Below are 14,608 nucleotides of genomic sequence, written 5' to 3' on the forward strand. Positions count from 1 at the left end.
TCAAGCCAAGAACAATCACTCAAAGCACTTCATCACAGTAGATATGAGTGACAGCAGGTGATGTTGAGGCAGCTAGCCCTGCTCTTCTTGGACACAGGTATGATTGCTACCCTTTTAAAGCAGGTGGGAACTTCTAACCTCAGCAGTGAGAAACTGAAGATGTCCTTGAACACTCCCACCAATTGGTTGGCACAGGCTTTCAGATCCCTTCCAGGTTCACCATCAGGGCCAGATGCCTTCGCCATCTTGAAAGATGTTCTGACATCAACTTCTGAGGCAGAGAATACAGGGTCATCAGACACTGCAGGAATTCACACAGATGTAGCTTTATTCTCCTTTTCAAAGCACGCATTAAAAGGCATTGAGCATATCTGGGAGTGAAGCATCACGGCCATTAATGAGCTTAGATTTTTTTGCTTTGTAGTAAGCAAACCCTGCCAGAGTGATGTGCATCCAATTCTGTCTCTGCTCTTGAACAAATTTTTACTTTCTAAATGAGACAAGTGGAGGAGAAATGCTCTTGACAACCGAAAAATGTGATTTCCTACAAGTAATAAGGATTGCCACCATAACTAGCTCTGCAATTATTTTTGTAAACATGATTATTGATTAGAAATCGTCAGAATGGCACCAATCCTGAGGCAATCTGTCATTAAAATCCAGGAGCTTTCTCTGGTAGATACTCATTAAGCTAAATAGAAATATCTTGATTAAGCAGATACCTCAGAGGTTTTCTATTCTGCTCACAGATTTATTCACAGTTCAGGGGCAAACCTTCTTCCTCCTTGTTCCATATACATTCAGTAGCAACTTTATTAGGTACACCTTTATGCCTGCTTATGAATGCAAAAATCTAATCAGCCAATCATGTGGTAGCAACTCAATGTATAAAAGCATGCAGACAAGTTCCACAGGTTCGTTTGTTGTTCACACCAGCATCAGAATGGGAAAGGAATGTGATCTAAGTGACCTTGACCGTGGAGTGACTGTGTCAGACAGGATGGTTTGAGTATCTCAGCAAATACTCATTTCCTGGGATTTTCATGCACAACAGTCTCTTGTGTTTATAGAAAATGGTGTGATAAACAAAAAAAATTACATCCAGTGAGGAGGAATTCTGTGGGCAAAAATGCCTTTTTTTTATTGAGAGAAGTCAAAGAGGAATGCCCAAGTTGACAGGAAGGTGACAGTAACACAAATAATCAAGTGTTACAATAGTGATGTGCAGAAGAGCATCTCTGAATGCACAACATGCCAAACCTTGAAGTGGATTGGCGATAGGAACAGAAGAAGACAAACATACACTCAGTGTCCACTTTATTAGGTACAGGAGGTAACTGATAAAGTGGCCACTGAGCGTAGCTCATGAAGTTAATTGCAAGAAGGTGAAGTAATAGATAAATAAAAATAATTCTATACTCTGCATCAGGAATAAGAATATTGGATCAACATTCAGCTGCCTTTAAGTTCAATTTGTGGTAATTCAACTTTACTCCTCTTTTTTCCCCATGTCTCTTAAGAATTTATTCACAAACAAAATCTTTCCTTCAAATGCAAGAGACTCTGCAGATGCTGGAAATCTTCAGGAACACACACAAACTGCTAGAGGAACTCAGCAGATTAGGCAGCATCTATGGATAGGAATAAACAGTCGATGTTTCGGTTCCTGAAGAAGGGTCTTGGCCCAAAACAATGAATGTTTATTCCTCTCCACGGATGCTGCCTGACCTGCTGAGCTCCTCCGGCACTTTGTGTGTCTTCATTTAAAATGCGTTAATTGATTTTACATTGCTTCTTTGTAGTCAAAAATTATAACCCAAAGATAGGAACATAATTCTAAAAAAGGATTTTAGGATTGCTTCATGTATATACTGACCAAGGAAGAGCAACTGCTAAATTAAGCTTGCAGTAATGGGCATGTATGATGTGAGGTGGGGTGTACAAATCATCTTTTAGTGGGTAGGATCAAGAGCTTTTGAAAGGTGTCAGCAAGTATATTACTGCAAAGTGGGTACCATTTTCCATTCAGAATTATACCAATTTTGATTTTGTTACTTGATAAAACAACATACTGCTTCATTTTGTAATTATCTGCCTCCACTAACCATTGCCATCTTTAGTGTTAAAGTTATCCTTTATGAAAAATCACAGCTATTGAGGAATTTTTTAAAAATCACAAAGATTGTTAAGCTGTAGAATCAATAAAAATAATTTTGCCTTTCCTATTCCATCCTTGTCACCCAGCTGCATCAATGAAACAGTCACTGAACTACTATAATTTTATATTTGTTTGTTGAGCATTCTCAAAATTATGGTCCCTTTAAATATCTTTGGCATTTGAATGAATGAATTAGTTTGGTTCATTAAACAAAACCAGATGTTGATGAATTGCTAAATAGGCATGCAGTTAGCAAATTCTGACCAGATCACAGACTTTAATTAGTCTTGCAAAATTCTTTTGTAACCTTAGATTTCTAATCATCTGCTGCCAGTTTTTTTTCAATTGGAATATGCGGTCATGATTGGTAATGGTTGATTGTACACAGAATAAAATTCCGACTATTGTCCTAGTTTAGCTATTGCTTTTTAATGTAAATATTAATTACTTTTCAGGGATTATTCATACATGTATCTCTATGAAGTCACAATATTTGATTTTACGTTTCACCAACTAGCTGGTGGTCAGCTAACTGATGATTGGCTTCATATTTCTATTTGGGATGACATATGTTGGATCACTCCTGAAATTTTATTCTTCTTTTATTTCATCAGTTTTGCAGCTTTCTAGTTACCCTTGCCTCCTTTCGTGGATGTGACTCACACCGCAGTCACAAAGCCTGATGAGTTCCACCAAAGATGCCTCTGATAGAATATGTTTTCATGACAAAGATATTGTAACCACCATTGAGGTAATGATCCTCTGACATCAGCACAATTGACATTGTGAAGTTTTGACTCCTGAAAGAAATTGCTCAGATTTGTATGGAGACATGAGAACGGTAATGTACCGTTGAAGGTTATCTTGAGAAAACAGACATCAATGGATCTCATTGATATAAAAACCTCCAAGTGGAAGTCTGCCTTATAGATAAATATTTTGCTCTCAAAGCCAAGAAGAGTGAAGAAAGGAAAGGGAACGGAAAGCAAGAATGGAGAAATGTTTAGGATTCCGACGTGGAAATGTGTACTTCCTACGCGAGCATCTGTGAGTCTTAGATCTGATTGCTGATTCACCTCAGATGCATTCGTGAACCACAGTGGAGGTCATCATCAGATGATCACACGGATGAATCACTGTCTATGGTTTCCTTACATTTTATTTTGGTATTAAAATGTGTGCACTATCTTCAAAGCATGAAAACTTCCCACTCCCACTGGAAAAATTAATTGTCAGAAAAACATTAATCAGAAAAAATATCTATGAAAATTGGGTCATTAAACAGGAAGTTAAATTTGCAATTATAGTTATAACATGATCATAAACACTCTGCTGGTTTCATTATTTATTATGAATTTACTTGTTTTTTTGTACAAAATGAAACATCCCTGTTTTTGCTGTGTAATATTCCTTTTTTTTGCAAGATGATTATAAATCAGCCATGAATGAATAGCAGAGCAGAATGTCTTCTGGTCTTATATGGTTTTCAATGGCATCTGCATCAACAAAGACTGCATCTGTCTTTTCCAGGAAATATATAACTGAGTTCCTTATTAATTAAATGTACTAAATAGTAATATTTTAGCTTCTGGAATGTATATAAAATGTTTCAGAGAGGTGTCTGGGCCTTTTAAACTCGTAATACATGCTAAAGCACCAATAGAATTAGATCCTAATAGCAAAATGCTGAAGGTACAGCGGAAGAATGAAAATCATATCCGAAGTAGATCTGCTCCATTTCCGCTCAGATGATCATTTACTGTGCAAAAAAAAATCTAAAATTCAATCTGTAGCTTATAAAGAACATATAATCTTGTCAAGTTTAGCTTAACCTGAAGTTCAAACATTCTGACTTGGCCCAATAGACTATTACTGTGTTTTGAGATTATTAATACTGAGGATAAAACATGGCTTGTTTGATTTATTTACCACAGCAAGAGGTAAGCACATTTAAGTTATTTGTATTAATAACTCCGCATGGCGTACTTGTCTAAGAAAGTAGTGTCTAAATTCTTTGGCTTTCTGGACTTTTCAAACAGACCCTCAAAACAATGCAGTTATTATTTATCTTAATTTTCCAATTAGTTTGCATTTATTGTAGCTGATTCACAAGATGAAGTACAATGGAAAGTTGGAGATACAAGAGAGTCTACAGATGTTGACATTTGCTTAAGACAATGTCTTTAAACATTCTAATTGTACCTGCCTTTACCATTTCTTATGGCAGCTCATTCCATAGACTGCCATCCTTCTGAAAAACTTGCCTCTCAAATTCTCTTTAAATCTTTCTCCTCTCAACCCTATTCCCTATCATGATCTTTGTGCAAATTTGGAGAATCCTTGTGCTTGTAAACTGAAATTCACAGCACTGATGATTTTAGATCTTGTCAATTAAAAATATACTTCCAATCGATTAACATTTTTTCAGATTATTTTCCAGGACTGAAATGGCTAACACAAGAGGGCATAGTTTTAAGGTACTTGGAAGCAGGTATAGAGGAGATGTCAGGGGTAAGTTTTTTTACGTAGAGAGTGGTGAGTGCGTGGAATGGGCTGCCAGCAACTGTGATGGAGGTGGATACAAAAGGGTCTTTTAAGAGGCTTCTGGATAGGTACATGCAGCTTAGAAAAATAGAGGGCTATGGGTAACCCTAGGTATTTTCTAAATTAAGTACATGTTTGGCACAGCATTGTGGGCCGAAGGGCCTGTATTGTGCTGTAGGATTTCTATGTTTCTATGTATTGTTGCAGGCACTCGAATGCTAACTTTCTAACGTGTGTCGTGCTTGTTCATCTGAAATTGTTTCTGTCAGATGTTGATTAATTTAAATCATTTCTCTAACACACAACTTAGGGACATTTCAGGAAAAATTAGACCATGCTTTTGTCGGGTAATGTAATGGGTGGAAATATATGCACAATTCCCAACCACCAACACTGGGGTGGGCTTCACTTCAATAGGTTTCAATAGGTACAATTAATGTCTCAGAAATGTATACAATATACACCCTGAAATTCTTTGCAAACGTCCATGAAAACAGAGGAGTGCCTCAAAGAATGAATGACAGTTAAATGTTAGAACCCCAAAGCTCCCCCCAGCTCCCCCCTCCCACACACAAGCAGCAGTAAGGTAATGAAGGTAATGACCCCCCCCCCCACCACCAGCAAAGAAAATCCCTCACCGGGCACTCAAGCGTGCAGCAAGCATCAATAAAGGCACAGACTTGCAGTACCCCAAAGACTACTCGTTCACCTGCTAATTTGACATACCACATGGTGGTCTGACAAGATGGCATGATGACATGAAGTTTTTTTTACAGCACTTTCTGCACTTTACGTTCTGTGTTTGTTATGGTTTCCCTCAAACTTAAAGTGCCTCTGCCATTATTTATACTTTTTGTTGACCACTGAAAAATGGGTCAAATAGCCCCTGTACAGCAATATCATATTAGAGACCTATGATGGTAAATCCCATTCTTACTTTTCATTCTTCAGCTACCATTAACATCACCCTCTTCTAAACCTTCCCACCAATCTTAGGCTATAGGAGAAAGGGAAGGAGGAGGGGCACGGGGGGGGGGGGTAGTGCTAGGTAGGGGAGAAGAGGTAAAGGCCAGGGTGGGGAAATAGAAGAAGGGAGGGGAAGGGAATTTTCTTTTATTGGAAGGAGAAATCAATATTCACGTCATCAGGTTTGAGGCTTCCCAGAGTATTGTAAGGTGTTGCTCCTCCATCCTGGGGGTGGTTTCAACACGGAGCAAGAGGAACTGTTTCAAAGTACTTCTGAAAATCAATGACATTTAAATCAGTTGAGACGGATTTCACTAAAGCAAGACTTAACTAATTGTGCAGTAATTAATTAAGAAGTTACAATATTAACAATGATTATTTTATTTACAATATATTTAACAGATACAAATTAATTGAAAAACTTTAATACATGTTTTAGTTAAAATAAATAAAAACGAGGCCACTTCCCTTTTCTATCCAAATTGATATCAACTGAATAGGATGATCCTCCAAGTGGACCTTGTCGTAGGGCACCGAGGCTTGTTTGTCTCAATGACACTGAGAGCCATGTTAGCTAGGGTCAGCACCTTGTGCTTTGACTCGTGGTAGGGCCACCCTTGCCAAACAGGTCAAAGGGTAGAAGCCAGAATAAAAGTGGTCTACCAGTCTTCCTGACTGGTCGATAAAAAATTGTTATGGAAACAGCAGTGAAGAATCCTTCCACATCTGTGTGCCACAGTATTGACAGACAGAGATGAAGGACCTTCATTGTAGCCCTGACAGCCAGTAAGTAAGTAAATGAATATGATTATGCTAAATATGCCAGTTAGTGTTGACATAAAGCTATGCAAAGTGTATTTGGCTAACTATGATTGAGTTTGCCTCTAGATTTAATTCTGAATCCACTGATGGAGTGCAAGACCAGATCATAGTGTATAGAGTCATACAGCACAGAGAAATTTTTGTGTACCCTGTCAATGCTGACTACCAGGTACCCATCTAAACCCATCCTGTTTGTCCATAGTCTTTCACATCTTGGCAATTTAAATGTTCACCTACAGTAGCATCAGACCTCTAGGATGGTCCATGTTTCCATGGAAGTCAAAATCATTCTGACCCACACAATACCACAGATGCTGGTTCTCTCCCGAAGCATTGACTCAAGTGTAGCACAACAGTGTGTGAGATAAAACACAATGGACTGGGAGCTGGGAGATGGGAGATATAATTAACCTGATAGCTCTTTACAGATCAGCAAGCCTGTTTGTGTTATAATGTTCGAAGATTCTTACTTACCCTTTATCTTGTGTGTAGCTTCACCAAACAGAAAATGTCTGCCTTCCCATCAAGAGATTCTGACTGTGGCACAACCTGTGAACATCACCTCATTATTCTTCATTTATACTATTCACTCATTCATTTGTTTATCTGTCTTTCTACTCATTCAGCTATATATTTAATTATTTATTTGTAACTTAGTGATTTTTATGTCTTGCACTGTATTGCCACTGCAAAAAAGAACAAATTTCATGACATATGCTAGTAATAATAAACCTGATTCTAAGCCTGCATGTATGTCAACCAAGATGTCAAATGTTGAACAAATGCAGATTTTATCTGTACGATATTAAAGATCTTGCATTTACAAAAGGGAAAAAAAAAGTGCTTGGAACATTTAAAAGATCAGGCAGCATCCATGAAGTAAAGATCTTTAGTGCAGATCAAAGAAAATAAGGGAACAAGATACAGGTGCAAGTTGTTCTGCTGTTCAATAAGATAATGACTGACACTTCACTTCAGCTCCTGCACTAACCCTATATTTCTTGATTCTCTTAATGTAGATGAAGCTATTGAACTTTGTGTTGAATATACTCAGAGAGTATATACTCAGTGTCCAGACAGGTATATGTAGTTCACCACATTGAGATCCTCTAAACTTGAGAAATAATCGACCAAGTCTACAAGAACGTAGCAGATGGAATATAACATGGAAAATTATGTGTCCCTAATTACTTATTGTAGATAAAAGTCCTAACTGATTGCATCATGGCCTGGTATGGAAATGCCAATGCCCAGGAATGGGAAAGACAACAGGAAGTGGAGGACACAGCCCAGTCTATCATAGGCAAAACCCTCCTCACAGTTGAACACATTTACCATGGAGCAATGCAAGAAGCAAGCAGTATCCATCATCAAAGATTTCCATCATCCATGCCATGTTCTCTTCTCGCTAATACCATCAGGCAGGAGGCACAGAACCACATCACCAGGTTCAGAAACAGTTATTTCCCTACAACTATCAGGCTCCTGAACGGGTAACTCCACTCACCACAATTCTGAACAGATTCTACCACCAATAGACTCAATTTTAATTATTCTTTACAATTCATGTTATTATATATATATATTGTTTCTTCAAAAATTGCTTTTATTTTCTTGTAAATGCCTGCAAGAAAATAAATCTCAAGGCATGGTAACATGCATGATTATAAATTTGCTTTGAACTTTGAACGTTCGGTCTCATTAAGGATCTCCAAGTTGAAACATCAGACTGTTTCTCTTTCTGCAGATGCTGCAAAACCACCATGTGCCTCCCACACTGAATTCATTTTGGATTTTGAGCATCTGAACTTCTATTGATTATCATGAACAACTGGGATGATAACAATGCCCATGACATCTCACTTGTCATAGTCTTGCAGTCTGGAAATTACCTATCTATCCTTATTCTCTGCTATCTGACTGACAACCAATTGTCAGTCCATACCTGTATATAACCCTCAAAGCTGAATTTGTTAATTTTGCTCGATATCACAATTTGGTGCCTTATTGAAGGCCCTCAGAGAAACCCTAACAGGTTAACTTTCCCTTCGCACATTCTGCCTGCCATTCCATTTTTATTCCAGATTTCCAACATCTACAGTGGTTTATTTTTGAGTAAAATTCTTGAAATTACCTCATATTATGCCATGATCAGATATTTTAACAGCTATTTGTATTTTTTAATATTTTGTCTAACACACTATGTCCATTCCATTCATAAATACAATGTCATTATTTAAAAATCATTCAGAAAGGGGTACAACAACTATTTTGCAATCCTACATAACCACATTGACTGATTGTATATGGATCTTATCAAGCTTGAGCCAACCAAAGAGTTAAAAAAGTGCATTAATTTGGTCTGCAATCTGTTCTTAACAGGGACTTTTATCCTGCCAAGTTTGCATTTAAAACTTCCCACGCGTCTTTCCAACATTTGGAAATAAAAATGCATGGAATTGAATCTTCTGGTATGGTAGTGGTTAAGAACAATCACTGTGGTCACAAATTTGAGTTCTAGGGCTTAGTCCTCACTGTAATAATGTTAGTTCCTCTTCTCATCGCATCCTAGAAAGAGGAGCTGAAGTTATTTATTGTGTTGACCAGCAAACACTATGTATTCTTAGACTTCAATCCTGTTTATCCCTCTTTTCTAGATACAAATAATTAAGGAAGTTTAAAGCAAAATTTTAAAGAGAAACATTGTGGATATAACTTGTTTCTGATCTCTTCTAAGGTACTGCATTTGCTAAGACTGCTGAACCAAAGTTACTTTAATAGTTAAAACCATAAGACATAGGAGCATAATTAGGCCATTTAGCCCATTGAGTCTGCTCCACTATTCTATCATGGCTGATTTATTACTCCTATCAATCCCATGCCCCTGCTTTCTCTCTGTAACCTTTGACACCCTGACTGTCAAGAACCAATCAACCTCCACTTTAAATATACTCAATGACATAGCCTCCACAGACTCACTATCTTCTGGCTAAAGAAATTCCATTTGATCTCTTTTCTAAATATACATTTCTCCATTCTGTGGCTGTGCCCCCCAGTCCTAGACTCTCACACTATATGAAGAATCCTCTACACATTCATTCTATCTAGGTCTTAGAATTTTTGATAGGTTTCAATGAGAGCCACCCTCATTCTTCTAAACTCCAGTGAGTACAGACCCACAGCCATCAAATGCTCCTCATACGTTAACCCTTTCATTCCTGGAATCATTTTTATGAACCTCTTCTGAACCTTCTCCAATGCCAGCACATCTTTTCTTAAATAAGGGTCCCAAATCTGTTCAACTATACCATAAGAGTGGACTGACCAATACCTTATAAAGCCTCAGCATCTCATCCTTGCTCTTATATTCTAGTCCACTTGAAATGAACGCTAACAGTGCATTTACTTTCCTTAAAACCAACTCAACTTGCGCAATGACTCCCAAGTTCCTTTGCACCTCAGATTTTTGAATTTCTCCCTGATATAACAAATTTTTTTAAATTCTTTCTACCAAAGTGCATGAGTACTTTCCTATGCTATATTCTATCTGCCACTTCTTTGCACGTTCTCCAAATCTGTCTGATTCCCTCTGCTTCCTCAAAGCTACCTTCCCTTCCACCTATCTTTGTATCACATACAAATTTGGCCACAAAGCCATTAATTCCTTGACATATAACTTGAAGACAGGTAGTCCCAACACCACTAGTCATTGGCAACCAACCAAAAAAGGCCCACTTTATTCCCACTGTTTGCCTCCTGCCAGTCAGCCAATCTTCTATCTATGCAAGTATCTTTCCGGTAATACCAGGACTTTAATTCTTTTGGCTAGCTTTCCTTCATATTCCATATTTTCTTATTTATGGCCTTTTTGTTGCCTCCTGTTGGTTTTTAAAACATAAACCAAGAAATAGGAGCGGGGTAGGCCATCCGGCCCATCGAGCCTGCCCTGCCATTCAATAAGTTCATGGCTGATCTGTCCGTAAACTCAGCTCCATCTACCTGCCTTTTGCACATAACCCTGAATTCCTCTACGATGTAAAAATCTATCTAACTGTATCTTAAATATATTTAGTGAAGAAGCCTCAACTGCTTCCCTGGGCAGAGAATTCCACAGATTCACCACTCTCTGGGAAAAACAGTTTCTCCTCATCTCCGTCCTAAATCTTCTCCCCTGAATCTTGAGGCAATATCCCCTAGTTCTAGTCTCACCTACCAATGGAAACAACTTTCCTACTATCTTATCTATCCCTTTCAAAATTTTGTATGTACCTATAAGATCCCCTCTCATTCTTCTGAATTCTAGAGAGTATAACCATATAACAATTACAGCACGGAAACAGGCCATCTCGGCCCTTCTAGTCCATGCCGAACACTTACTCTCACCTAGTCCCACTGGCCCGCACTCAGCCCATAACCCTCTATTCTATTCCTGTCCATATACCTATCAAATTTTACTTTAAATGACAATACCGAACCTGCCTCTACCACTTCTACTGGAAGCTCGTTCCACACAGCTACCACTCTCTGAGTAAAGAAATTCCCTCTCGTGTTACTCTTAAACTTTTGTCCCCTAACTCTCAACTCATGTCCTCTTGTTTGAATCTCCCCTACTCTCAATGGAAAAAGCCTATCCATGTCAGCTCTGTCTATCCCCCTCATAATTGTAAATACCTCTATTGAGTCCCCCCTCAACCTTCTACGTTCCAAAGAATAAAGACCTAATTTGTTCAACCTTTCCCTGTAACTTAGGTGCTGAAACCCAGGTAACACTCTAGTAAATCTTATCTGTACTCTCTCTATTTTGTTGACATCTTTCCTATAATTCGGTGACCAGAACTGTACACAATACTCCAAATTCGGCCTTACCGATGCCTTGTTCAATTTTAACATTACATCCCAACTCCTATACTCAATGCTCTGATTTATAAAGGCCAGCATACCAAAAGCCCAGGTGACTCAATCTCTCCTCATAGGTTAACCCCTTCATCTCTGGAATCAACCTGGTTAACCTCCTCTGCACTGCCTCAAAAGCCAGTATATCCTTCCTCAAGTATGGAGACCAGAACTTCACACAGTACTCCAGGTGCGGCCTCACCAGTACCCTGTATAGCTGCAGCATGACCTCCCTGCTCTTGAATTCAATCCCAACATTCCGTTTGCCTTCTTAATAACCTGTTGTACCTGCAAGCCAACTTTTTGCGATGCATGCACAAGCACTCCCAAGTCCCTCTGCACAACAGCATGCTACGATCTTTCACCATTTAAATAATAATCTGCTCTTCTATTATTCCTTCCAAAGTAGATGATCTTACACTTACCAATGTTGTATTCCATCTGCCAGACCTTGGCCCACTCACTTAACCTATCTATATCCCTCTGCAGACTCTCCACATCCTCTGCACAATTCGCTCTGTACAATTTTCTTTTCCATTCAGTTTAGTGTCATCAGCAAATTTTGCTGCGCTACACTCAGTCCTCTCTTCTAAATCATCAATGTAAATGGTAAACAGCTGCAGGCCCAGCACCGACCCCTGCAGCACCCCACTCACCACTGACTGCCAACTGGAGAAACACCCATATATACCAACTCTCTGACTTCGATTGGTTAACTAATCCACTATCCCTGCCAATACACTTCCTCAGACTCCATGCATCCGCATCTTATTTATATGTCTCTTGTGCGGCACCTTCTGGAAATCCAAGAATACAACATCCACCTGTTCCCCTCTATCCACTGCACTCATTATGTCCTCAAAGAGCTCCAGTAAGTTTGTCAAACGGGACCTGCCCTTTCTGAATCCATGCTGCATCTGTCTAATGGAACCACTCGTTTCTAAACACTTCGCTATTTCTTCCTTAATGACAGCTTCAAGCATTTTCCCGACTACAGATGTTAAGCTAACTGGCCTATAGTTGCCCGTCTTTTGCCAACATCCTTTTTTAAAAAGTGGCGTGACATTTGCTGTCTTCCACTCCACTGGGACTTGCCCAGAGTCTAGAAAACTTTGGTAAATGATTACCAACGCATCTACTATAACATCCGCCAATTCCCTCAGCAGCCGGGGATGCATCCCATCAGGACCAGGGGACTTATCTACCATCAGATCCTTTAGTTTGCTCATCACTATCTCTTCAGAAGTTCCCAATCCACAAACTTCCCACTATTTTTACAATATTATATGCCTTCTCTTTTTCTTTTATATTGAATTTGACTTCCCTTGTCATCCAAGCGTACATCATCCTCCCTTAAGAATACTTATTCTTCTCTGGGATGTGTCTATCTAGCACTTTCCAAATTGGTCCCAGAAACTCCAGCCATTGCTGTCCTGCCATCATCCCTGCTTTTGTAATTCCCATTATTCCACTGTAATACTGATAGATCTGACTCTCTCTTTTCCGTCTCACACTGTCAGGTGAATTTTAATGTATTATTCTCACTGCCTCTCAAGGATTCCTTTACCTTAAGCTTCCTAATCAAATCTGGTTCATTACACAATACGCAATCCAGAATTTCCTTTCCCTTAGTGGGTTCAACCACCAGATGCTCTAAAACTCCAAACAACAACACGCACAAAATGCTGGTGGAACACAGCAGGCCAGGCAGCATCTATAGAAGTACTGTCGACGTTTCGGGCCGAGACCCTTCTACAGATGAAGGATCTCGGCCCAAAACGTCAACAGTACTTCTCCTATAGATGCTGCCTGGCCTGCTGTGTTCCACCAGCATTTTGTGTGTGTTGTTGTTTGAATTTCCAGCATCTACAGATTTCCTCGTGTTTGCTCTAAAAATCCATCTTGTAGGCTTTCTTCAAATTTCCTCTGTTGGGATCCAGTCCCAACCTAATTTTCCAAATCTACATGCATATTGACATCCCCCATGACAATTGTAATATTGCCCTTTTTACATGCCTTTTCTAACTCCTGTTATAATTTGTATCCCACACCCTGGTTACTCTTTGGAGGCCTGTATATAGCACTGATCAGAGTATATAACTCCCATGCTGCTTCCTAACTCTACCCATCAGCATTATGGATCTTTTGATCCTATGACACCTCTTTCTAAGGATTGATTTTATTTTTTACTAACCGGTCCTCTGAACATCCTCTGCCTACCCGCCTTTCAATACAATATGTATCCTTGGATGTTAACCTCCCAACAATGATCTTCTTTCAGCCACAACATTGTGTTGCCCACAATATTGTGCCAGCCATTCTCTAACTGTGCTACAAGATCATCTGTCTTATTCTGTATGCGTGTTACATATGCCTTTAGTCCTGTATTCATCACCTTTTTTGATTTTGTTCCCCCATGTTACACTTCAACTCTTCCCACTGACTGCAATTTTCCCCTACATCTGCCTGTTCTTCCTCACAGTCTCACAACACACTGCATTTACTTGTATACCAAACGCCTCTTCTTCAGCCCTATCACACTGGTTCACAGCCCCTGCCAAAATCGTTTAAACTCTACCCAACAGCTTGAGAAAACCTGCCCCTTTGGGTGCAGGTGTAACCTGTCCTTTTCGTCCAGGTCATACCTTGCTCAGAAAAGATCCCCATGATCCAGAAATCTGAAACCCAGACCCCTGCACCAATTTCCAAGCCGTGCTTTCATCTGCCAGATCATCCCGTTTTTACCCTCAGTTGCACATGCCACAGGCAGCAGTCCAGAGATTACTACCCTGGAAGTCCTGCTTTTCAAAGTTCAAAGTGCATTTATTATCCAAGCATTTATTGAATATGCAACCTTATGATTCGCCTTTTTGCAGGCAGCGTCAAAACAACGAAATGCAGTAGAACCCGTTCAAAGGAAAAACCCACAAAACAAGACCATCAAATGTGCAAAAAAAAAGACCAAATCAGCTTTTTGCCTAACTGCTTATGTTCTCTCTTCAGGACCTCCTCCCTTTTTGTACCTGTATCATTGGTGCTAATCTGTACCACATTTTCCGGTTGCTCCCCCTCTCCCCTTAGAATACTGTGGACCTGATCTGAGACATCCCTGACCCTGGCACCTGGGAGGCAGCAAACCATCGAAGTATTTTTTTCTCATCCGCTGAACTTCCTGTCTGCTCCTCTAACAATGGAATCCCCAATCACTGCTCCACTCAACTTCTC

The 14,608-nt window shown here is 39.4% G+C and overlaps 1 long non-coding RNA gene across 1 annotated transcript in view; it reads right to left on the reverse strand.

Annotated features, from left to right (window-relative positions):
• Positions 1-5,661: 5,661 nt before the first annotated feature.
• LOC140741003 (uncharacterized) overlaps positions 5,662-14,608 on the reverse strand; it is a 41,033-nt gene continuing 32,086 nt past the window's right edge. The window contains exons 4-5 of the long non-coding RNA XR_012101982.1: positions 6,965-7,039; positions 5,662-5,941 (exon numbers count right to left, since the gene is read on the reverse strand). This is a non-coding gene — a long non-coding RNA (uncharacterized lncRNA). The remainder of the gene's footprint in view (positions 5,942-6,964; positions 7,040-14,608) is intronic.

This window comes from Hemitrygon akajei, chromosome 17 (genome assembly GCF_048418815.1).
Source record: "Hemitrygon akajei chromosome 17, sHemAka1.3, whole genome shotgun sequence".
NCBI lineage: Eukaryota > Metazoa > Chordata > Chondrichthyes > Myliobatiformes > Dasyatidae > Hemitrygon > Hemitrygon akajei.